This window comes from Rissa tridactyla, chromosome 4 (assembly GCF_028500815.1).
Source record: "Rissa tridactyla isolate bRisTri1 chromosome 4, bRisTri1.patW.cur.20221130, whole genome shotgun sequence".
Lineage (NCBI taxonomy): Eukaryota > Metazoa > Chordata > Aves > Charadriiformes > Laridae > Rissa > Rissa tridactyla.
Window position 1 is genome coordinate 59948282 of NC_071469.1, and position 26272 is coordinate 59974553.

Here is a 26272-nt window from a genome sequence, read left to right on the forward strand (position 1 = left end):
CCCATGTTAGGGATGCAGTGGGGCTTGGCCAGCAGTTGGCAGGGGCTCATAAAGAGATCGGAGTGCTTTGTCCTCCTCTAATATGCACACGCAGACCCCCTGAGCCCTTAGCTGGCTGCTGGCACAGCCCTCAGCGTGGCACAGCCTGTGTTTTCTCATGTGAAATTCAATAAATTCAACATTTTCAGGACCTTGGCATAATCAGGGTTTTCAATCTTCTCCCTCATTGCCTTCTAATATACCCTCCTAACAATTAACTGTGTGTTGGGAGAATGCCAAATGCAGGGTAAAAGACTTCGTTTTTCTTTCCCACAATTAAATGTCGTGTTCGCTGCTGGCTCTCCCACTCGATTAAGAGTCCGTGGATGGTCTAAAATGCTCTTTGGTGAATTAGCACAAGGTCTGTCAGGATTCGACCAATGTTCTCTCTCCCGCTGCATCTGTGCAGCTCACAAAGAGCAGCGTCTGGCAGCGGCAGCCTGGAAATGGGCTGTTTCCTTGGATTTTTGCGGGGGGACGTGGTCAGGCTGGGGGGAGCGCTGCGAGGCTGTGTGCCCACCTCCTCTCGCCCCCTGCCCGAAGCAGCCATGTATGGAGATGGAGCCTGTGACCCTCCGCGTGGCGTCGTGGCTGCGCCCGGCTCATTCCCGCAGGAAACTTCTTGGATATGAGAGGAAACAGCTTTTTACTGCAATCCTGTAAAAAAAGCATGCAAAACCTCTTCCTGGTCTCCGTGCTGCAGGCTAATTGGGATGGTCAGCTGATGAAAGAGTCCTTTTTTTAATTACGTCTAAAGACGTGTCGGAGAAACATTCCCTGAGCTGGACCCTGGCAACATCTAAAGCACGGCGAGCGATGGCAAAAAAACATAGTAGAGTGTTGCTGACTACTAGATGCGTGAATTATGGGCTGGGAGGTGCAGTAAGTATAATAACTTTTCTACCGGTTCAGGATGAGCTGGAAGTGAGATGATGGCTGGGGTCCTCAGCAGGAGATAAGCAGCGTGGTTATCCCAGCTGGCAGTTCTGTCCCGGGGAATGGCTCATCTCTACTTGGAATGTTTCTCCAAAAACACAGTCCCTGGAGCTAGCCACCCCTGTTGACATGTCTCCCAGGGTGCTCTCTGCCACCAAACTCCAGATGGAGGGTGCTGGTATGTACCTGGCCAGTACAACTTTTTAAAGAGGTACCACGCTTCTGCTCAACTTTTCAGCAGAGCCCCAGCTCCCACTGTGAATTTATCCCTGTTACACCCTGTGCCCAGCCCTGCTCCTCACCCTCCGAAATGTTCCTGAAGCCTTCTTCTGCCACTGTGCTACTTGATTTTCTTAATTCTTTAATTTTGCTAGTTCTTTCATAACTTCATTTTCATTACCAAGTTGAGAAGTAGTCTTTCTGATAAGGGAGGACGGGTCATTAACTCCTTAGTAAGCTGGGAGAAGGCTTGGTGGTGAGGGGAATGGAGCCGGCAGATAAACCTGGGACGTGGCTGCGAGTCCCAAGCCCTCCTTGCCTGGAGGTACCTCTGCTCCTTGAGGAGGGACCTTGCTGGGTGGGATCTCCAACCACTGTTATTTCCCCACCTCCTCCCGCATCCCTCTCTATGTCCTTTGGATAAACAGCCGCAAAAAGGGAGCCTTTGTTTCCAGCAGCGTTGGGGGACTGGCTCGTGGTGGTACAGATAACCCTGCCTGCGGACAAGCAGAGAGGCTGCAGTACAACCGGGAGGGCGCACAATGAATTATTCACCAGCTGTTCCCTCTCCTTGCAAGAAGTTTGCTGTAAGACGATGGGCCAGCAGTGGGGCACGTGAGATGTGTAACCAGCCACACACAAGGCAGTTTGAGCTTTTGACTCCTCAGGCCATCCTGGGCATTGGGACCTTCTGGTTTGTGCAAATCTGTGTCTGGACTTCTGTGATGTTTGACCACAGATGGCACATACATGTGTTTTCTGCACTCTCCTGGTGCCTGCTGACGACCTGAAAATATGACTTACATAAGCGCCAGGTGCCTGCAGCTTTGACAGACATTAGTAGGAGTGATGCTTTAAACACCCAGAGAGTTTCATGGTGCCATGTACCCTGACAACTCAGGTCTTGGGGCTTTCTGCCTGGGCCCCTGCAGTTGATGGCCATTCGCAGCCTCTCCTTGGCTTGCCCCAGTCCCTAAGGTGGGGACAATGACAGCCCTCTGCTCCTTGGGCTGCAGTTAGAGCAGATGCTCTCATGCTGGTGGAGATGGAGAAAAGCTCTCAAAGGTTTTCCTCCAGGGCACTCCAGAGAAAAGCCTATGAGAAAATAAAATACACATCTCCATGCCTGCGTCCAGCGCTAAGAAAAAATGGTGCTGAGCTCAGGCTGAGCAAGTACTGCTCAGTCTAGGGGCTCTGCATGTGTGTCTCTTTATTTCTACCTTTGGCTGAAAAGTGTTGGCTATGATGTAAATAAAAAGCACTGCTGGTTTTTTTTCTTTCTTTTTTTTTTTTTAAATATTTTCCAACCTGGCTATTCAAACTGCCATGAAAAATATGTCCATCCTTTTCTTTTCTAACCTCTTATAAGCTCCCAATTTTAGCCTCCACTGCCCAGAGCTCATAAAATAAATGGGTAGAAAAACCATAAAAATTAACAAAATCCCAAAGCATAGCCAGCTCATACTCTGAGTGTCTTATTAAATGTGTATTAAAAAAACCCATAAATTCCTCTCCTTACATAAATATGTGATTGTTTATAAATCTGTAACTAACTTTAAGCTATTTGAAACAGCCTTACAGTAGAATGACCTTCTAGAAATAGAGCTTCACAACGGGGTGCCAGATGACCACGCTAAAGGATGAGAGCAGAGCAGATGTGAGCTACCTGTGTTTTAGCATGTTCAGAAAAGTTTTACCTAGAAAACTCACAGGCTTCTAGGAAAAAAGAAAGAAAATAAAAGGTTCCCAGGACCCAAGCACTCCAGCCAGGATTCAGCTGGTTACACCACCCTCCTCTCTAGCCTTTCACCTTCTAGCAGTGGGTACCCCAGCCTGCTCTCTGCCCACGCTTCCACCTCTACAGAGCAACAGCAGAGACCCGAGAGAGGTTGTTGGAGAAGGACAGTATCCTCTTGCACCGTCTTGTCTATTTGCGCAACAGCTGTCTCAGAGTTGGACAGCAAAGTCTTTTGTGTCCGCAGTTTCAAGGGAGCGGGGAGGGGGATAGAGGAGCGGACATAAAAGCAAACGGACAAGAGTGTTGCGTTTCTCTTCCTCGTGATGAATAGTGACGCACAGGGCATTGAAAACCTGGCCTGTGCAGCCGAGTCCTACCTGATCCTCTGGCTCCGCTGGATGTGGGTGGTGAGAAGTACTTCCGACCTCCTGGTCCATATGTTGAGAAGGTCTAGGCATGACACTGAGACTGGTCCAGCCATTCCCCAGCCCCGGCCAGGTCCTGTTCCAAGGTAAGAATCCTCCTTCATCATTGCCCCCAGGACAAGAGGAGCATCCTTCATGGGTGCCCTCCTGCTCCCAAGTGTACCTTTGTCATTAAACCAGAGGGTGGCTCCAGGCTTTCCCTCAGCTTGTCTGGGAAGAGAAGAAAAGGCGGCTTGTCTCCCAAGGGAAGGCAGAAACAGCTGAGCCGGCTCTGGCACCTGTTCCCTCTGCAAAGTGCCTTGGAGGGGGGTTAAAACATTGCTGCCCCTTTGGTGGAGACTGAGCTGGCCCCAAAGTGGGGCTGAGCTCGTGTTCCTGCTGATGATGGTGGCTGCACAATGACAACCTACATGATTACGTTCCCGGCAGTGGGTACAGCAAAGTGCTGCCAGATGATGAGACCTCACGCAGTCTCAGGGATGCTTTTAGATTCAGCTATTAATAATCCTCTATGTTTTCATTTCTGGGAACATAAATATGTATCCCCAAATGCTCCTCATCGTCACAGGCCTCATCAGGCTGGGAGGTGGTAAATCGCTGACTGATTTCAATTCCGTCCAATGTAAAGCTTTGTGACTGGTTGGCGTGGCCGTCCTCATCCTCGCCTCACTTCTGTGCCAAAATCCTGGGTCCCTGCGCTCATTACCATGACAGGCTGGGAACAAAGCTCAGGAGAAAAGCTGCAGCAGGAGCAGGGCCAGTCCTGGAGCAGGCTGGCATAACTTCAACTGATTTGAATGTGAATTACCCTCATTTAGGCCAGGCCTGGAATTTGCCCCTGGCACGGGCTGGTGCTCTGCACCTTCACTAAACCAGGGGGTTTGTGCCCCAAAATGCTGTTTGTGGGAAAAGAGCTGAGCAAAAGCAGACCGTGGTGCCAGCCTGAGCTGTGATTTTGCCTATGAAAAATGTGACTAATATGAGCGATTCTTTTTTCTTGTGATCTAACTTAGATTTTAACTTTTGTTAAAAATTAAAGTAGTCGTTGTGTGCATACAAGCGCGTGTAGATGGGATGCAAACACACAAACTCCCGTCTATGAACACACACTCTAAATACTGGCTGATTCTAGTATAAGTGTTTTCTTTCTGGATTTAAACTTCCTCTGGATTTAGTACTTTTGGCATTGAGATTTTGTCACGCTGTACACAGGCCTGCTGAGCTGCTCAGTGCAAATGTTGGATTTGATCTGGTTGCTGCCAATGTCTTGGGTGACTGGCAGTCTGGGCTTTGTCACGTAGTCCTGTCTCCGACCCCAAAAGTCTCTTTGGGCTCTGGGCCACGTGAGCGGCTGTGTTTGGGGTATATGGGTATGTCAACAGGGCCCACCAGGGTGGAGACTGGTGTTTCCACTTCCCCCAAGGGAAAAGACACTTTGTAGTGTCTTTTAGCTGTTGGGTGATGAAATTCAAGTGTTCAACCTAGTGGCAATGTAGGAGGGACATCAGCAACCTTGCTGATAGGAACACGTGTGCACATGTGTATGTAAGACCAAATATAGCGTACTGTCTATAAAGAAGATATTTGTAGGTGACAAATTACATCTGCTGAGACAAGACCTGCCCCAGTCCCTCTGCATCTGGTGGGGCCATGTCCCTGTGCCCAGTGCTGCCCCTCCGTCCTCTGGAAACACAGACATCACCCAGGGGAAGATGCCACCTCCCTGCCACCTCAGCATGGATCTGCCAGCTTCAAACATCACCCTGAGCCGTTATCTGTTACAAATGCAGCTCTTCCTGGGATCAAAGAGAGCATCAAAAAAGACTTATCGGAGCTTTGACTCCATCCACCCTGCTGGGAGCAGGACAGCCACCCCCAGGAGTGACAGAGGACACAGCCGTTCCCTGCAGAGGTCACGCTTCGCTCCAGAAGCAAATGGCACTTCTGGGAACTCCCCATCTCCTGAAAAAGTCAAAATAGTTTTAGGTTCCACACTTGGGCTTAGGTAAAAGAAATTGCAATTTAGGGAATCCGTATTCTAGTCACTCACCTGAGAATTATTTCAGGACAAAAAGCAGTGGCATTTGCAGTCTGATGCGACGCTCTTTGCAAGTATTAATTTGGTCTTGTTGCTGGGGGCACTTTCTGGAGAAAGGAATGGCGAGAAGACAAACAATGTAAAGAAAGCAGAGAAGGAAAATGCAAAGCAAAGGTCTTGTCTCCCCTGGCCTGTTCGAACCAGCCTCCTGTCTGGAGATGGTCTTCATCAACGGTGGTGAAGTGTCCTTGTCTAGATCTTTGTGCCTGAGCACGGAAAGGGGACGGAAGAGCAGTTTTGGCCCCAAATATGCAGAAATAGGAAGATGAAATTATACCTTTCTGCTGGAAAGTGTGGTGGCCACCTGGCCTCTGATGGAGTCATCCAGAAGCCTGGTGCAGCGAAGAGCAAAATGCGTCTGTATCGATCCAGCTGCTTATGGAGCTGGGCAGGGCCTGAAGTCAACTAATTTGATAACAGTACGTTTGCGTACTGTGGTCTTGTGTTAGTTTTTAAAATGCTAAATCAGGACTGAAATCAAGATTTTTCTCACCGCTGGATTTAGTTCAGCCTTTCCAACTGGGATAACACAGTGGAGTGCCACCTTCACTGGAGCTGTTTTATTTCATCCCATTTGATTTCCTAGCGTGTCTTGAATAGCCAAGGACTTTCCAATAAAACAGTTTTGTGCTCTGCGGGCTGCTCAGAGCAAGTCATATTAACAAACCATGGATAACGCTTCAGAGATGAGAGGGTGTACCTCAAACCCAGGCTGCTAGCCCCTGGGCTATCGAACGTCAGGCTTCCTATTCCAGCACCATTTTTCCCCAGCAGAACCAAGGCTGCATGGAACAAGCTATCGGTGAGATTGCTGCATGGCTGGGCTCTGCTTTTAGGGGCCAAGCAACTCCATCAAAGAACCAGTGCAAGTTTCAGGACGGAATATGTGCTCTGTGCTGATCTGGTGGCACTGGTTTGGAGGCTGTTGGCACACCAGGAACCGGTAGGAGATGGTGTCCCTGTGCAAAGGCTGTCACAGGATGCATGACTCATATTTAATGGGCCTTCAACTGTTTTTGTTAATGTTGTTGTCCCAAATGGCCTGGGAAAGGCTCGTCAGGAGAGATCCCATGGTGGGCAGTCCACGTGCAGCCTCCTCAGCCGTCGCAGCAGGGATGGAGCGAGGCCGCTCCTGGGGGAGGGCAGCAGGAGCAGGGGCCACGTCCACCCTTGCCTGCCTCTGCCTGACTTAGTCCAGCAGGCATCCTTTCCCTGAGGTGGGAGAAAGGCACGCATGCATTGGGAGAACCTTTTTGGGAATCCTTTGCCATTGGGGAAACCCCCCTGGTTTGCCCCAGCTGGGTGCAGGATAGCCTTAGCAGCAAATGAAGGTGTCCCAGCCCGTTTGTTAGGATGGTCGGATGGAGCCATCCCGTGTGCAGTGTTGTGAAATCGGATCTGGTTTTTTTCTGTGACACAGATCTCTTTTTACCTGCCTGTTTCCTACCCACCAGCAGCTCAAGGAGCCAGACGGTGTTGCCACAGCCTTCAGTCGCAGATCTGAGCGTGCCGATGACTAACAGCTTCCAAGGACCCCACCATGCACGCAGCCTTCTCTGTCCCTTGTGAAACAGAGAAGGAAATCAAGTAAGTGACAATGATGACAGGGTCTGTCACAAATGGAATGAAGCAGCACACGCTCTTTTTCCAATTATTTAGGTTCAATCAACCAAATCTTCAGGGTTGAATTTTTCTTGTTTGGTTCCCGTAGGGTGCTCAAGTCCCCTGCAATACTTAGCAAATATAGATTTCCACCTCCTGTGTGAAAACAGTGACATGAATAGTTTTAGCACAGCTGGTTCTTGTAACACTGTTCTGGTTTCAAATATTCAAGGAACCTTTCAGAGCCCCAGGTATTCTTGGTATTGGAGTCAAACCTTAGCTTTTATTTTATTTTAAATTCTGTTCCGGCTCCCAATTTCTAACTTAAAATTTTGCCCTAGACAGGCTTAGGAAGGTGAAGAACTTAAAACACACTCCCAAAATGCACTGTTTTTAAGATAACTTATGATTTTTACATTAGATAATTTGAGTCCGGTGCTATCTTTAAGTGCTGGAATCACAGCTGATAATATAAAAAATAGAGTATTCAAGATAATGTCCCTTTTAAACAAATAGTACGGAAGGATTGGACCAATATTAAAACCTCTTGAAAAAACCCATGACACAAAGAATATAGGTGATGTGAGTGCAACCCAGCATGGTTTCTGCCTGGTCCCACAGGATGCTGGGTGGGTGCAGACCCAGGCCCAGCACAGCTCACTTGCCTCCAACCCCTTGTACATCATCAATGCCCAGATACCCACAGAAACCACCTGGATTGCTAAACCCCTCACCAGGTGGGTGGTTAAAGAAAAAAACAAAACCCTCAACAACCTACAGGTCCTACAGATTGGCCTTCAGGTGATTGCTGTTAGCTATTTATGGTGGCTATAGAGGGTGCCTAGAAGCTGGGGGGAGGTTTAGTTTGGGAATCCTGGAGAGGAGGTGCTGCCTTGGGATGTTGCTCAGACATAAATGTGTGTGGCAGTCCTGGGATCTGGGCTGGAGGGAAGCTTGTTTTGTTAAGCCTTCTACCGGGGCTGAGCAGTGCTGGCAGGGAGCCTTCCTCTGCCTTGGAAGATGGAGGTGGGCTCCTGCCTCTCTGGAGGGTGCAAGAGCTGGGCTCAGGGCTAGTGAGGCTTCTGTGTGTTTTGGAGGATGGAGAAGCAGAGCCTGTGTGATGTTCAAGGGTTGGAGAGCTCTGTGTGCCTTAACAAAGGTGAGTTCTGTGTGGGCTGCTCCCTGATGTGGGAGAACCTGATGGTCTAAGTTATTCAGAACTGTAACCCAAGGAGCAGGTGGGTCCCAGGGGGAGCAGTTTCCATCATGAGGCTGGAGGAAGGCATGTCTGTAGGCAGCTGGCCTCAGGGGACGTTTCCCAAAGGTCCCCCATGATAACTAGTCAGTGCTTCTGTGGTGTTGGTGATGCATATGGGAGCAATGGTCGCTGCACTGGCTCTGAGTCTCCCCAGCCAAAGTAATTATTGCTCTCAGAAGTATTGTCTTGCTGCTTCGGATGTGTTGCTTTTAGGCTGATTTGTGGCTGTGTCCAGCTCTTCCAACAGTGGCTTAACAGTAATATGCTTAGTGTAATAAGATTTATTATTTTAAATGCCCTGGGGCACTGGTGGGTGAGGTTTCCCCTCCTCCAGCAGCCACCGGTGTTGTACACGTCACTCCCACATCCAGTCTGCTTTTAGGTGTAAAAGGCATTTTACTCTGTTGCTACCACCCTTAGCTCCTGGTGCTGGTTGCATCAGGGACTCCTCTGATGTGGGTTTCTGCCCTTTGAGCTGGACGGCCATCGCTGAGTTGCTTCATCCTGGCCGGGGAACAGCCTGTATGTGAGGCTACTTTAATGTTGGGCTCTGGGGCACAGACCTTTGCGTCCCAGCAGCTGTGCTCGCGTGGGGAGCGGTGCTACAAAGCACCCGCGCATTGCAAAATTAGTCTTACGTGTAACGGTGCCGCGTGTGATATGGCCCCGACAGGGGGAACAGGCTCAGAGCAAGGTGGGAAGAAAGATACGCTTCTACCTTCAAGTTCCCAGACCAAATATAAATTTCAGCTTGCTGATAAAGTATATTCTACTAAATGTCTTCAACTATATATTCAAACTGTACCGGAGAGTCAGACCAGAAATTTAGAAGATAATTGAATCTGAACATTAAACCAGTGATTCCCTGGAGGGAAATTTTTGCAACTTGCCTGATTCTCCAAGGAGACAGTATTCCCAAAGAACTAATTTTGTAACTAATGATCAGATAAAATAAGGCTCTATCGGTGGTTTAGAAGACATTACTTGGCACTAGTTGAGCGCATACGTAATTTGTCAGTAGTAATAATGAAAAAATTGTTTGAAACTCTTTCATTGAACTTGCAATTCATCATTGAAAACGCACTTGTAACTAAACCCCCTTTTCTTCTTGATGAGTGAGGTTGATAGAAGGCGGTTATGCCTTCTGTAACCTGTATTGAAGGGGATGCTTTACCTTTCTATAGCATTTTCCCTTTATTCGGAGAACTTTTACAGAAGCCAGTGGAAGTTGTCATGATGTGAGCAAGAGATAGAAAAGTTGCCAAATGTCTTGGAAACACAGGCAGCTACTTCTGGGAAAGCGGATGGCTAAGGGCTAACAGGAAGGCAACTGCTTGATTCCAAATTTAGATTCAATGTCCCAAATAGCGTAAGCTGTCTGAATTCCTTCTCTGTCTATTCAGGACCTCTTATAAATCTTGCCCTTGGGATGCTGTGCTTCAGGACATCTGAAGGTAAATGCTGTCCCCATTTGGCACCAGTAGATCGGGGATGATTTATTCTTTATTGTTAGGGTGTGTTGGAAAATACACTAATTTCCTAGTGTGGTCTGCCCCGGGCAGCAGAGGAGCATGCAGAGCGGCTTTGGGTTGGGGTGGGTGAGGGAGTTGGGGAGAAATGGGCTGGAGGAGGGAAAGGGGCTGCCGAGGGGAGGTTGATGCTGTTCTTCCCGTGGATGGACTTCCCAGGAGCGAAGAAGGGGTTCTGCTTCCCTCCCTGCCTCACCCCCAGCTCCGCAGGAGCGGATGTGCTGGTCCAGCGGTCCGGACCATCGGGTGCCTGTGACAGACCTGCAATGTCCCCAGAGGGACACAGTGTCTGTCAAGGAGCAATAGTGAATGAGGGACCAGAGGGTCAAACGCTGCTGCTTTTCTTTCAGTCCTTGGCAATGGGATGCGACGCCATTCCCCACATCCTGCTGCCTAGCAGAAGGGGATTGTGCACTTCAGTCCAGTGTCCTGCACAGCATCTGTTCACCTTTGAAATAGAAAGATGGATTAGGTCAAGAAGACATACTATAGATGGCTTATTTATAATATATTCCTGCATCTATGTGTTGGCTGAGCAAAGCTTGTTTAGCCTTGTGAACCAGGTGAGCGTGCACAGGTACTCAGGAGAAATTATGCAAATGTTGATTTAGCAGAGCAACGCAAGCAGAAACACTGGGGGGAGAGAGTGCTGTTTGCCTCCTCAGGTCTTGTCTCAGCAGGGACAGCTGGGCTGTCATCCACTAACCCAGGCCTGGAGGAAGGAGCACAGTAACCTCCTGTGCGCTGACCTCCTTTTCCTTTCCTGCCCCATCTTGGATGGTGTTGGGCATGACCTGCAAGACCTGAGTACACATCTGGTGACAGGACTTCTCCTGCAGGGCCTTCACACCTGAGCTGTGGTTATAAGGAGCACAGAAGGAGAAACCAAACCTAAAAAGCAGCTATGGACACCATGTGCTCAATCTTAACTTGTGTGTTGGTGGTATAGGGACCCCTGAAGCTCCTGCATGGAGGGACATTGGCTAACTGAGAGGGTGTAAGCCTTCCTGGTTGAGGTGGATCAAGAGAAGGGGAAGACTTTGCTGCCCTCTGCATGTGAGTCCCTGCCTTCTTGTCCTGCTGGGGTGCAGCAATCTGTCCTGCATCCTGATCAGGTGCTGCTGGCTGGGAGATATGAGGCTCTATGTGCTTCAGCCCACAAATCTGCTTTGCCTGGTGGTTGGTGTTGCCCAGAGTCACCCCAGAAAGAGCGTGGGGGATGCCCTTATGTGGGGTGAGTGACCAAGGTGGGTGCCAGCCCCGGGAGGCTCTGGTCAGCATCTGAGCCTGGATGAGCTTCCCCTCAGCAAATGTTCACACGGGATGACTCTGTGGCGCAGTCATGTGGTGGCAGCCGTCCGGCCCCACAAACCACAAAGCAACAGAAACTTTAAACAGAAGTTGCTGAATGGCACCGAGGGGGAGGCCTGTGAAAGGCCCAAAGTACCCTCCTTGGGACCATCTCTCTAAGGCTCAGTGGGACAATGCCCTGACCCAACATGGCCCCAAGCTCCTGGTGTGGTTGGTGGCATCTTGGGGTGGGTGAAATCTACTGGGGAGCACAGGGTGAGGCTGGTCTGTGCTGACCTGAAGGCAAAAATAGGCATATCTCTTTTAATTTTAACTGTTTTTACATGGAGGAGTGGCATGAAAGCCCAATTCTCTTCTCATATGTGCTGGTTTTCCACCAAGCCCTGGCAAGAGTCTGGCTTGTCCTGGTGCAGTGGAAGAGTGGTCTCAATGTTGGCGTGACCTGCTGTGCCAAAGCCCTCAGTTATTGCAATGAGCATACCAGGTCTTGCATTGATCCTGCATTACTGGATGTGGAGTCAGATTGCCAAAGAAAATCAACGCCTTGGAAAGGTGGGCAGCTTTTGTAGTGTTTGATGATGCCTCTTGTGTTGTTTTTGTGGCTCCCCTTGAAGCTTCTCCCCTGGCTCTGCCCTGCAGGAGCTGGCAGGGATTCACCCTGAAACCACTGCTGGGAATCGGAGCTGCTCCAGCCTCTCCAGAACTTTGGGGGGGTGCCTGTGTCTCAGGACTGACCTGCAGCTTAAGGACTTGTCCCCAGACTTGGGACTTAGGGTGCCATGTTTGTCACCAGCAGCTCCCAGCTGTGCTGCCCCTCCTTCAGAAACGACAGGCTGCTGTCCTGGTGGGCCTGATTGTGCAAGATGCTTTGAAATCTTGTTGTCTGTGGGGATTTTTGATCTCGCTTTTCTCATTGGGTGCCAGTGCAAGAGTGATGGGATTAGCCCCCTGGCAGGCTGGAGCAGCTCACAGTGATCGCTTCGTTCCTTGCCTTCCTAACCCACCACCTCAGTTGAATAGTTGGAGTGTTTCCCTCCCAAAAGTGTTTGCATTTTAGAGGTTGGTAACTGTTCACTTTAATTCCTCCCTCCTTGCTTGTTCGTACAAAACGCAGCAGCCTGTTGATAATGCAGGCCTCAGCCCGGGGTGCAAAGGGGAACCAGATGGGTGTAAAAGGCCCTGTCCTGGTCTTGCCATGTGGGATGGCTGTAAACTGCGCTCATAGGCTCTGTAAAGCCTGCTTGGCTTCTCACGGGGCTGAGCAGCACGGATGGGGCAGGCGCTTGGCTCTGGTGCTTCCTATTACAGAGCCAGTGGCTCCTTGTGCTGGGGGGCTTCTGATATCCCCCATGGCTGGGTGCACTGGGGTTGCCGCCTGTTGGATCTTGTGTTCAGACAGTGGCTCCTCACGCATGGGAGGAGCTTGGTTGGGAGCTGCACTGCTGGGTTTGGAATTTTTATTTTTTTTTAATTTCTGGTTTGTTTCCGCCCCCTTCCCCCCAGCCATTGTCACTGCCGGCTGATGGTTTTTTATAAATTCAACTCCACTAGAGGGCAATGTGGTCTGGCATGGGAAAGGGAGCGAGCCAGCGAGGAAATGGCACAACATGCACGTTGTGGATGTGATGGCGGTGGGCCACCTTGGGCACTGGCCTGGTGTGGGCCTGAGCAAAGGGCTCGGCTTGTCCCTGAGTGGGAGCCCAGCGTTGGGGTGAGAGCACCTCCCGTGTCGCTGCTGACCTGCATGTTGGGAGGCTTACTGGGCGGTGCAGAGGCAGGAAAGGTCTTGACAGTCAATGAATGTCACCGAAAAGGAGGGGGAAAGCCCAAAGTAACACCGAACACTTCTGAAATGGCAAAGAAAATATGCAGGTGGGGGGTGATGGATGACATGCACAAGTACGTGTTCCTGCTGTGAGTAGGGGAGCCCGCTCTGGACACATCTTTCTCTTCCCTGGAGATGTCGAGGACGACTGCTCTGTGCTTTGAGCACCGCCCAGTGCAGTGGGAGGTGACAGCGTCTGTCACGAGTTGTCTGTTCTCTTGTCCTTTCCTGGGGGGAGGTAGGCGTAGGCGGCACTTTGTTTTAATAGAGTCTGGGGGATTGTGTTTTACCCAATATACTGAATATAAAGGAGAGGGTCAGCTTCCTTCCCTGGTCTGGGTGGGTAAAGTTTGTTATAACATCATACCACTAGGTTTTGAGAACGTGTGTGATGCAGTGTGGCTTCTGCTGGCATCCCAGAAAGCTGTAAAAACTGAGTTTCATCATGTCTTTTTCTTTTTGCTTTTTAAGGGCATGAAGGTCAGCTGATGATCTGTGCATTGCTACATGTGATCAGGCACAACAAAACCTGCAGGAATGGGCCCAGAGGTGGGGAGGGAGACAGAGGGGCGCTCCAGGCAGGCGACCAGCCCAAATGTGGTGTGGAGGACTGGGGGTGCGCAGGGCTGGCTGGGCAGAGAGGTGAGGGTGATGGGGTGCCTTCATTGAAGAAGAGCTCTGGGCTTCGCCAACAGCGATGGCAGACTTGGTAAGCAGCTGTGGCAGCTGGCCAGCAGCTGTGTGGTGTGGCTATAAAGGGCGTACACCTTCAAATATGGCTTGTTGTCTGCAAGCTGATCCCTCCCACGGGCAGAGCCTTACCTCCCTCCAGTGCCCCTTTCTCTGCAGAGGGTCCTCTTCTTCCAGGGCCGAATACTGTCCCCAGTGCTTCATTTCCCACCTGTTGTGGTGGCTGAGCAACACATCGCTTGTCTGTAGGAGAAAAGTGAGGAGGAAGATGACCTGAAGGAGTCTTGATCTGCTCCAGATGTGGTTTCAGGGTTTAAGGCCAACTCTCCATACAAATTTCATGGGGATGTGCTTTGGCAGTAGATTCTAATGTTCCAACAGTGACTCTTGGCTTTGGCATTCGTGCTGTTCCATCAAAGCCCCCTGCCCTGAGCTGTCCATGCTAGGCTGACTACTGTCTCCATGGAAGGCTGTGGTGCAGTGTGAGCAGTGCCAGGGGGCCCATGGGACCTTACCCCTCTCCACAGCTCTTGGTGGCCAAACGACTCTCAAGCCCAGCGTGGCCCTGGCTCTGCCCCAAGCCAGCTCCCGGGGCAGCCGTAGCCAGGGCTAAAGGCTCCCTGTGTGAGAGGTGACACATCACAGCAGCCGCCTGCCCTGCTGAAAATTGCACCTGTTAAATTTAATGTGGAACCTGCAAGGTGGCACATCAATAAAAAAACGTGAATTGCTGACTTTGACATTCTCTTGCAGGAAAACTGACCTTGGGAGATGATAAAATGCAGCTGTACTAAGGAGTTACCTAATGAAGTTTGACTTTAGTTATCCCAGGTTTTCTTCAACTTTTGGTAGATGGTCTTCACTGCATTAACACCGTAGCAGCTCTCTTCTCTTCCTGCCCAACACCTTGGGCACAGGTGTGTGGGACTCGGTGACTACTTCTGAGAGGGTTGGCGAGAAAGCAAAATAAATTCCAGTTTAGTGCATTATGTCATTTTGGTTTTCTTCTGTGGTTTATTTTTCTCTAATTTCATCTGCTCCAAATCTGGCCTCACAGAAATTTCCACTTCAACCCAAACTGTGAGCTTTTGATGGACAGGCTTATTTAAGACCTACAGCTGGAAGAAGTAATTAAGGTTCCACTGAAAATGCAACCTCTTAAATGAAGGCAACAGTACTAAATTTCAACTTAGTCTTACTTTATAATCTCAGGTTCAGCTTTGTAGCTATGTAACATTTTGCTGCTGATGGTGGAAATAGGGTGCTTGGCTCCCCCTTCTCTTTTTGTGGTGGAACCTTGTAACAGCATAAAAAGCCCCTGAAAATGCATTTCACTCCCCCCTCACAAACCAAAGCCTAAGACAGGTGCTGCCAGTGGCAGGTAGAGCATTATTTTTTGTTATCTGCTAATGTTTAGTATTGGAGGTGCTGGGCAGGGCAGGATAGTCCTCAGCCCAAAAGCCATAGGGAAAGGGTGAGCGGAGGAACGTGGGCAGCAGAAGGTGCAGTGAGTCCCCACTGTGCCCGTGGCCCTGCTGGATGCTCGAAGCCTGTGGGTGGCAGAGGAAGCCAGCCCAACGGTGATGTTCCAGTGGGGGTTTGGTGTGTAGTGTGTTGATGGCAAGCGATGGGTGTGCAGGCCCTGAAGGGGATGGACAAGGAGCAAAACTTTGGCTTTCATTCTACAAGCCTGGTCCAGGCTGGGTTTGCACCAGCCATGTGGAGAGCTGGAGGGGATGCAATCAATCAGACCCACCATGGGAAGCCTGATCCTCTCCCCAAGCACATTTCCACCTCCAGCCTTGACTCCTTGGTCTCCCACTCCTACCTCCACGGGGCTGCCAGTGTAACTTAGGGGACATTTGGGCATCTGTCCTCCTCAGCAGCCTGTTGGGACAGAGCTGTCCCCAGGAACCACAGTGCCATGCCAGCAGCCCGGCTGGGCTCCTATGGTCGGGAGGCATGATGGGGCGGCAGCATGTGTTGCTGTGGGGACCCTCTGGTTACACATAACGCCCAGTTCCTTTGTGGAGCAGCACAGAGAGGCAAGGAGAAAGCCACCAGGCTGAGAGGTGCTTTATCTAAGCTTGCGTGGGGTATCCGCACTCTGCCCAGGCTCAGAAGGGGGAAACTTCCTTCCTCAATGTTCCTCTTGTGAACCAGGATGCAGCCTGTTGGGTTTCGGGAGTTTGATTTAAGAGGCCTGCTGTTGGAATGTAGCACCTGTGTCAGTTGTGAGCTGATGGAGATGACTCTAACCCTGCATGTCTGTCCTGTTCCTCTGCCCCAAATGGTGTCAGGGCAGCACTTGGCAGAGCACAGCAGGGAGCAAGCATTTGAAAAACTTCAGGAAATACACATTAAAAGACTTTTTTCTTTATTTTTTAGGGTGCAGCAGAGGAAATAAGCACTTCTAAAAGTTCACGTCCGTTGCAGGGCTGGTTTTGTGGGAGCCTGGGGTTGTCTTTTTTTCACCAGGACCAGGATGAGTCCCCTTTCTGTGCCTGGTTCTTGCACTGCTGACCTGAGATTTGAAGCTTCCAGCCCTGAGACCTTGTGCAAGGGTCTCCTGGCTGATACCTGCTCCAGGTCAGCTATGGTACTCAAAGCCTTAAATGTGCTACCAGCGCCCTGTCCAGTGTTGGCCATGGGGATGGGAGGGGGAGCTGCACCTCTTCTGCATCTTCCCAGGAGCAATTTCTATGTCAGAGAGGGGAATTCTAGGCGTTTCAGGGAGATGGTGTATAAAACTAGTACTACAGCTGCTTGGAAATATGCACAAATTTCTTAAAAATCAATAAAGAAAAAAACAACCTAGTGTGGAGCCCTTAGGAAATCAGATGATCAAATTTTCATCACAGAACAGCCCTCCACACTGATTTCTGTTTGTTAACTTGCAGGCATCCTTCACCAGCCTTCTCCTGTCATTCCCCTTCCACCCCCTCAACATTTCTAAAGGTTTTCCTGGGAAGAGTGGCCAAGGAGAGTGCAAAAGCTCAATGGAAAACTTAGAAACAGCTCTTCTTTTTGAATGATTTTTTTATATATATAATTTTTTATATACATATATATATAAAAGATATAATATATATATGAGTGTATATATATAGTGTATATATATACAGGTTGCCCAGAGAGGTGGTGGAAGCCCCATCCCTGGAATTTTTTAAGGCCAGGCTGGATGGGGTTCTGAGCAACCTGATCTAGTGGGAGGTGTCCCTGCCCATGGCAGGGGGGTTGGAACTAGATGATCTTTAAGGTCCCTTCCAACCCGAACCATTCTACGATTCTAATTGAGGGACAAACCTTGTTCTGTTTTCTGGAAAAACTTTACTTAGTTTCTTTACTGTCTTGGATGAATCACTGCTATAAGAGGAAAGCGCTGCTGGTCTTGTCCCTATCACTTCCTCTTGTGTCAGTACCTCATCTCCAGAATATGTGCTGTTAATCCTGTCTGAGGTCCAGTCGTTGCCTTAAAATTCCCTCTTTTTGGCTGGCTGGGGCTGTTGCTACTGTTTATCAAGGAGCAGGGTTAAAATGTCCTGCTGCTTTTTGCTTCGTGCCACTTTGTCTGATGTCAACTTCAGGAGCTGGATGGGAGGAGAGCCACGAGCTTGATTTGCTGGTGCTGTGAATCCCCACTGCTGGAGCCCAGCTCACTGCCACTGTAACCCCCTTGCCACAGAGGCTTGGTGCAGCACGAGCTCCTGCCGCCTGTCCGAATGGGCTTAAAACATTCTGACAAGTAAACTGTATCGGCTGGCTTGATGTATGATCAGATAGTGTTTGTCAGGGCTGCTCCAGCTGCATGGTTCATTAGAGATTACCCATCTTCCCACAGCCAGCGCGGCCCCGGAGTGTAGCTACTGGCAGCACTTGGGGTAGTTCAGCCTTCCTGTGCTTGTACCTGACCACCACCAATTTTTGCGCTGTGGGTGACGCACTGGTGTTCACACCTGGCGAGGTGAAGCCATGGCTGGAGATGGGCATGCTTGTTCCACCCCACGGCTGGTGAACACCAGAGGAAGAACAACATTTTGGGTGGGCAGGGGTGCAGAACCCTGGGAGGCTGACGATGTGCTGGGGTAACCCAGCACTGGCAAAGGTCTGGTGCGGGATGGGCCACCGGCCCTGACCTGGGGAGGAGCTGGGATGTTCCTCAACCTCTGTGAACCCAGAGACAGCCGAGGGGGCACAGCCCCAGCCTGGAGGGTTTATCCCCATTGCGTAATGAAGTGTGGTGTTTGGGGAAGCGGAGATGGTCTGTGTGCGCTCAGCGGACCCAGGGGAAGCCGTGTCCTGGGGAGCGGGGAGTGGGAGGTGAAGGGAAAAGCAGAGAGCAATTTAAAAGAGTCCTCTGGTATTCATTCACCTGCCTGTGCTGCAAGGTTAATGAGGAGGCTGCTTGGGAGCTTACAGCACTGCTGCTGCGTTGTGGTGTTTGCTAACCTAGCTTTTAAATCAAAGGGGCAGTGAAAGAGAAAGAAATCAACTGAAACTTTTTTTAAAATTTAAAATAGAATCCTTTAGATTTGGTGATGCAAAAAAAAGTTTGAATAACTTTATCCCTGTTGAAATATTTTTTTGGAGATAGCTTCATGTGCAAACTGCCTCGTTTTCATTGATTTTGCAATAAAAAGCACCCGACTTCTCAGCGGGGTTGGCTCTGGCAGTGTCCCTCGGTGACGCATTTGCAGTTGGCAGGGGGAGGAGGGAGAAGTTCATGTGGGGTCAAACACATCCCAAGCGGGTGTTCCTCCAAGCGGGGAGAGCTGCAGCACAGAGATGCATCTGCGGTGGCTCGTTGTCCTCAGCAAGGCCCCATGGGGCCGGGGAGGGACAGCAGTGTCCCTGTGCCAGCTCTCATATAAGTTCAGCAGAGCCCTTCTCCGGTCCTTGGTCTTACTGGGCTCCACGTGATGTCCTTGTGGTTTGAGGAGGGGCTGTGATGAGCTGGGGCAAATCCTCCAGAGCACGGAGCCTGGCGCTGGCAGCAGCGAGGGTCTGAAGGCGCAAGTCTGCTGGGGGCTCTTCTCAGCGAGACGGTGCTTCGGGTGCTGCTTCAGTGGAGTTGAGCACTCGTGTACACATCTCAACCCCCAGTTCCTCAGTTACCTCCTGTAAGAGGCATACCTCCTGTCCTTTATAGCCTCTGTAAGCAGCCTGGGAAGAGGCAAAGTCTGGGCATTACTGGCAGTGCTGGCCAAAAGCCAGCTTCAAGCGCCCGCCTTTCCCTCCCGCACCCTCAGGTGGATGGTGCGTCTGAGCGATGTGACTGGACAACTCCTGCTACCGGCAGATAAGCGATGTCTCAATGTTTTCAAAGTTTAAAAAAAAAAAAAAATCTACTTTTCTTCTTCCAAATTGTTTTAAAAAGTGAGCTAATTGTCTAGCTGATTGCCCTTGCTCCAGAGAGTTCATCTTTCCATGTTGGGCGCAGTCTAGTGCAGTAGCAGGGTTGGTGGTACAGGTTGATCAGAAAGAAAAATGAAGTGATGGTGAAACAAAATATACTGAGCCGGAGCGGTTTTCTTTGCAAGCATTTTGTTTTCTGACAGTTGCAGAAATCTTTGCCTGGGGATCCTATGGTGGCACAAATACTCCTGGGACAAGAAACTAAAAGGTGTTTTTGGGAGGGGAAACTTTCTTCCAGTGCAGCTTTGGCAAAAGCACGCACAAGTGTAGGAGTACAGAGCAAAACCCTCTGACCTCTCCCTCCATCTCCTCTCCCAGCAATGGGCTGGGTTCTTCAGGAGCTGCAAACCTTCCGCTCCTCCCTTCTTGACTAGAGCTGGCCCCGATATCAGGGTTTTAGCATCTGAATCATACAATTTGTCGGTGACCTGAGCTATTTGGAGACTTGGGAACTTGCCACCAGGATGCAGAGCAAGGCTCTGTTTATAAGTTAGGCTGCTGCTGTAACATATGTCCTTGAGAGCGAGTGGCATGAATAGCGGCTCTGACATGAAATACTCCTTTGTGGCTCCGTTCCTCTCTGCAAGGAGAGATGCGCACATCTTGGCAGCCCTTCCTGGCAATCGGTCTTTAGGGTGCAGTCCGGCCATGCGTATCCGTCCCTGCGCGGTTGTGATTTGGGACCACGGAGCAGGAATTTGCATGCGGAACTGGGCATGCTGGGGGAGGAGGGTGACCGGCACAGCATTGGTGGGCCGACCTGCTGGTAATGATTTGACCTCTTTCTCTTAATTGGTGGGCCCCGGTTGGGGCAGTCGTAATTATGGTGGCTCCTTGGTGATGCTGAGCTGCACGGGGTGGCAGACACGCACACAGCGTGGGGCTGGCTCAGCTTTCTGAGCAAGGGTGTTTTCATGTGGGTTGCCAGAGCCCATGCAGACCTCTGGAAGTGCTGGGTGGCCTCTTTATCCCAGGAGGGTATTAAAGGCAACCCTGGAGGGGAAAATGCCAGGACAAGGCGGGTTAGGAAGGCATGGGAAGGGAGGGAGGGGGAAGGGAGGCAGAGAAGGTGTTTGCTGAGGGCCTAATTAGCATGAGTGAAAACACGATGATAGGGTGAACAGAGAAGAGAGGCTGGGAAGGAAAGGCGAGCTGTGCGTGTGGATAGAGCAGCTGGTGGAGAGAAATCAGATGAAATGGAAGAAACTTGAAGCAGGAGAGGAGCAGGGAATGGGGAGACGGGAGGTGGGAGGGAGAGGGGGCCGGACAGGAGGATTAGTTGTTTTGAGGGACTTTTTCAGCAGAAGAAAATTAGCGTTAGGGAAAATGGAAATCTGTAGAAAGTAGAGAAGAGAGATGGACTGAGGGAGGAAATCTGTGCTTTTATATTTCTCCTCTCCTGGGAGTGGAGAAATTGGTTTCAGGACAGCTGTGCAATTGGTTACACTGAGAGAAAAACCTGGACAGTCAAAGCAAGAAAAAGAGGACCAAGGTCCATAAAGAATGGAAAAAGTGCAAAGGAACAGAAGCAAGCTGTAGAGCCGTTTTTTGCAGGATTAGATTTTCTTTTCCTTACTAAGTGGGGTAAAAGTGGGTTCAGGTGCTCTTCTCTCTCTGGAGCAACCCTGGGGCAGCTGTTTTGCTGTTTCTCTGTTAGTTACTCTGCTGTTGGGATACATCCATGCTGTGCACATGGGAGCAGGGCTTGTCCATGGAGCTGTTTTTCGCCCCGGGGGCTTCCCTTGCAGCGCTGGGTACGGGCTCGGGCTGTGCCTGGGTCTGCAGCTGTGACGCCAGGCACAGGGCTCAGAAAGCAGCATGGTGAGGGGGGTGCTCTCCCTCGTGAGCGGCACCCCAAGGAAGATAAACCTCCGCAGCAGCCTCCGCTGCTCCATCTCCTAGCTGTGTGCCAGGTGAGAGTTCAGTTTTAATTACTGAGCAACAAACTTTTTCATGTCCCCTTTAGAGCCACCGCTGTTGAGCTGTGCTGGCATGCCGTGCTTGGGATGCTGAGACCCTGGGCGCGTCTGTGATGCCCAGAACATGCAGCTGGAAAGAAACTCAAACCAGGGAGAAGCCCAAACCATCGTGCCAATGGCGACTCTTTGGTGGGACCACCTCTGTTGTTGGGCAGAGGTAAGACCAGGGTGCACGTAGGTCTCTCCTGCTTCTTTGTTTCTTTCTGCAATATCCACCCTTTATAATTCTGGTTACATGGGTGTGTCATGTACAGATGTCTCTGCTCCCGTTCTTGCCCAGTTTGTACAGCAGTGCTGGTGTGCTGCATAGAGGAAACGCAGATCTGATTCAAGAAAAAAGTTATTGGCTGAAAAGTCCAGGCTATGCCTTTACGCGACGTCTGGGTGCGTGCAAAACAGCACTGAGTAGCCTGGGAACTGGACTGTAGGGTATTTTTCAGGTGTGTGTTTTTCTTCCTTTTTCTTGCAACTTCATTTTATGTATGTGCATTTTTGACAGACCTGGTGAAAAAGTGTAACAGCTTTCATGTCACGCATCCCCCTTTTTTCTTACTGTAACAGGGTCTTTTTTAAAATAGAATGAGAGCTATCCATGTAGCCTATCAAAGGTGCTCATGGGAAGGGTCCTGTGGTGAATTATGGATAGCTTTGCATTTTAATGCACTTTGGATGGCTTTTGGTTCAGTGTGAAACTTGCACTCAGCAGAGAGGAAAAAAAATGTCTGTTAAGCAGAAGTCATTATCGAAATAACGAGGCCATAATACAGGCCCAAATCCTGCTCCTTGTCACCACTTAAGCAGTCACACTGGACTAAATGCAGCCAGGAGTAAAGTGCCATTCCTACAGAAATTATGCCAGCTGTAGTGGTGGTGTAAATCAGGAGTGACTCCAAAACGGCTGCCAGCATCACCCTTCCGCACTTGTCCTTCAGCAGGTATTTCAGAAAAGGGGGAAGGCACGCTATAAGCTGTGACGTTGAGGACATGAGTACGGTGTGGTCCTACGTATGCCGGTGCCCTGGGCAGGATGCCGGCAGCCAAGGGGGAATCACTCCTGGGTGGTATTTGTTCTTGGCAGAGGTGGGGCGTCCCCACGCCTTTGCAGCTAGCCCCCAGCAAAGGGATGATGTTTTCCTGCCCTTGTTGCTTACCATAACATACCCCACTGCACAAACAGGGTTTTGCCTTTGATGGAGAGAAAAAAAATCCAGGATTAGGCAAAACAGAAAGCAAGGTGATCCCGGATGAGCAAAGTGAATCCTGTCTGAGGATGTAAGTGATGGCGATGACCATGGGTATTGTGAGAAAACCCTTCTGACATGGGCATCTCTGCTGTAATGTAACTGTGCTTCAGGCAAAAGGCGCAGTCTGATTTGGCAACAGATTAAAGGCTAAGTGAAACTTTTCTTGTTTATCTTTCTTAGCTTTACAGCTCATAACTGGAGTGGCTGGGTTTCTTCCATAAAAAATGCAAAAATTCAATGACATTGAAATGGCTGAAATTTAATTTTCTAAAGAAAATTAAAACTGAACAGTTTCGTGCTTTTCTAAAAAATTCAGACAACACTTTGTTTCAAACTTTTCTTCTATTTTTCTTTGATTTTAATTAATTTTCATTAAAAACCTTAACACCATGGTTCAGTACCAAACCAGGTATTTAATTTCACATCAAACTGAAGTGCCAGGAGCAATAATACTCATATTAATAGCCATTTTCATAATACAAAGACAGGAACATGCTGAGGCTGGAGATCTCGTTTGGAAGGGGAGCTTCAGGGGGCACCCTGGTGACAGCAGCAAGAACGCAAGCGCGTGCAGTGGTCCATCCACTTCATTGACAGAGTAAGATCACACAGTCAATCGTATGGTCACTGGCCTTACAGACAGAGTGACCCTTCCAGGGTGGAATAAGGAAACTACAGTCCCTCCTTTTCTGCCTTTAACAGCAGTTTAAGACTCTGGACCACACTGATCCTCTCCCTTCTCTCTCTCCAATTACAGGAGGCAAAAGTGACTTTGCTTGGTGAAAAAAGGAAGGAAAAAAACCCAACCCTACAACCCCAGAAAAAAATATGAAACTCCCTCCCCCAGCAGAATTAGATTTTTTAAATAAGATGACATTTTGAGGAAAGCGAACATCATCAGAGAGCGGTGAGCACTGAGAGGGCTGTATGTGATACGAGATAAACCGCCCAGCTCGAGATGGTTTCAGTTTAACTGTTTTAGCAGCCAGCAGGCAGACGCGGAGGGGTGGGAGGATGCGGGGGTGCACATATAGCCCTGCTGCCCATAAGGATGGAGCCCGTGACCAGCGTGAACGAGCCGGTGGGTCCCCGATCTCCCCTGCCCACGGGTGTGAGCAGGGAGCAGCGACGGGCGGCAGCCTCCCCCTCAGCTCTGCCTCTTGGCTTCACTTTTAACGTTTTTGTTTCCTGTATTGTGGTGGATGGGTTCACAGGCAGTGCTTCCTGTCAGACATCAGTCGGGGACCACAAAGCAAGCTGGATCAATAGCCTCGCTGCTGTGATGTCCTTTTGATTAGCGTGGTGTCTTGGTGGCCAGATCCCGGTGTCGTATCTGCTGCCCTTGGCTGGAGGTATCAGACTGCGTCAGGCTCGGCCTGTCTCGGAAGCGACAAGGTTTTCTACAACATCCCGTTATTGCCAACTTCTACTTTGTGTCAGACACAGACAATAGACTTCTTGGTTTTCGCCTGCCAGAGGAGAAGCAGCTATAGATATCTCCCCTATGCAAATCTGCGCAGCCAAGCGAAGAGCACAGACACTGGCGGGATGTCAGGGTCCCCTCCCGGCCACCCAAAGACCTGGCTGGTTTTCTGGCCAAGAACTGCTGTAAAACACATTTACTTCACTCTTCCTCTCCCTGTCTTCAGAAGGAAAATAATTTGTAAAGGTCAAAAGACACTTTCGAGCCCTTTTCTGCACACTATAGGTTTGAACTGCAAGGTCCCGCTTGGGTTTTTCTCTGGCTTTTCCTGGGAGCATGATGTTTATGGAAAGCTCGGTTATCACATGTGGGTTTGGGAGATGAGACCTCAACAAAAAAACCCACCCAGCATTGCAAAACATAGGAAGAAGATATAGGAATTGCCTACCTGGGCCAAGCTGCCATGCTGGGGCAGAGCCCATTGCCTGCCTGCCCGTGGCCTGGCCCGGCTTGGTGTTAGGACAGTGTTTCCCTATCTGTTCTGTAACTAAAGGCTGAAGGATTGTGTCCTTGACTATGCAGTTCCCCTTCTCCACTCCTTCAGACAGGATGGCTCTGAACGAAACCTGCTGGAGGTGGCTCAGGCCTATTGCTTTGCTCTGGTTCTGAGATCTATCTGCTGGCCGGGCAGGATCCCTCTCAAACACTGGATGAATAATGATGGATATACAGACCGTTCACAGCCTTATAAGGGGAAAAAAAAACAAAAAAAATGTTCACTGCATTCCTAATTTTACTTTTGTTCTTTACCTTTGTGAGCATGCGTGGCCGTGGGGCAGTAGGACAGGACACTGGCTGTGCCATGAGGCACGGCCTTTAAACTCCCCAAAACAGTGAATCTTTCACCCTTTTGATAAAAAACATTCTTAAAAACGAGGAAAACCTTAGCGTTGACTTGAAGCGCAGAGCATTTTGCGTTTCGTTTTGTCCCTGAGGCCAACTTAGATACCAGCTGGCCCCATGGCCGAAGCCTCTGGGGAAGTGGGGACACTTGGCAGGGCAGATGTCAGGAGCCTCCAGCCCTTCTGCTGCACAGACCCTTCCTGCTACCAGAAGGTGCTGGCACGTCCTGATAATCCCATCTGTTAAAAATGCTTGATGTAATTGAGGAAAAATGCTGTATTTATCTTTTGCTCATCTTAACTCAATTTGAAGAAAAGGCTTTGCTCTTGTTGCTTGGCGAGGATGCTGTCCAGAAAGGTTAACGATAGAGGATGTTTATATGGGAATGGAGTTTCCCGAGGAGGGAGGTGGGCGGAGGAGATGTCTCCTTCAGTTGTCATTTTAATTTCCTGTTTTTAAATGATTGGTCTCAGCCTTTTAGAGGGAATACAGGGGCAAGCTGTGTTGGATGTGTGCTTCATCACCATGGTGGTGTGATGTGCGTAAACTGATGCCTCCGGCCCCACTCATGGAGGCCCTCATGGCTCAGAAGCCCAGCATCTGAGGCGGGTTGGGTGGTCCCATCTTTGGAAAACAGGTACCCGCCAGAAGGCCCCTTCAGTTCAATAACGGGAAGGGGTATATCAGCAATAGGAGGGACTTGCTCCACCTTTAGTGCTGCCTCGTGTGATACATGCCCTGTAAGAGCTACCAGGCAGTCGATGTGGTTACCCCATGGGCTCTTGGAGCTTCTTCCCCCCTCACACCCACGTGGTGGTTCCACCAAGCCCTGTAGCAGCACCCAAACCTCTCAGGCATCTCCAGTGGTGTCACGTCAACCTGCTAGCCAGGAACTTGGATGGACAAAGAGACGTCAGCCACTTTGCTGGAGGTAAGGGCTAGAATAGTGCTGTTTTACCTCCAGGTGGCCAGCCAAATCTATGCATCAGCACAGCCTTCTTCCCCATTCTGGAAGCCTGAGAAAAATTGCTCCATAGCTCTTCTGCAGAAGGCACCACGGAGACATGGGGACCTGAGCATTTGGGGGCACAATTCCCTGTGTAAAGACACCAGCAACAGTTTGGAAGATATGTGTGAGCCAGTAGACTGGAAGGGTCATTCCTGCTGCCTATGGTACTAGACTGAGATTGGAAACATTGATGGACCAGAGTCGTTTGTAACAGCAAGGGCTGCATTATAAAGGGGCTAGCGGATGGCCGCCTGACACCAAAAAAAAAATAAGGCTCCTGATGGTGATTTGTATTTAAAACTTCTGCTAGGTAGCTGCATCCTACTGTGTCCTGCGATGACCCTACATTGCTTTCAGCTGTCACGGGGTGTCCCTTGCTCTTGTCTTGTAAACTATGTGAAACAAACCAAGAACACGTACAGCGTGAAGGTGTGAACAGCCTGTGCTGCAGACCTCCCTGAGGCTCTCTCCAAGAGCAGAGGCCAGGAGTCAGTGGTGCTGGAGATGTGCCCTGAGCGAGCTCCAGGAGAAGACAACTTGCTCCTCATGCCAGCAATAAGCCTCTCACCTGCATGGCTGAGGGGCACCAAGCTCCCAGCGCACTCTGAAGCTACCAGTGTGAAGTCAGG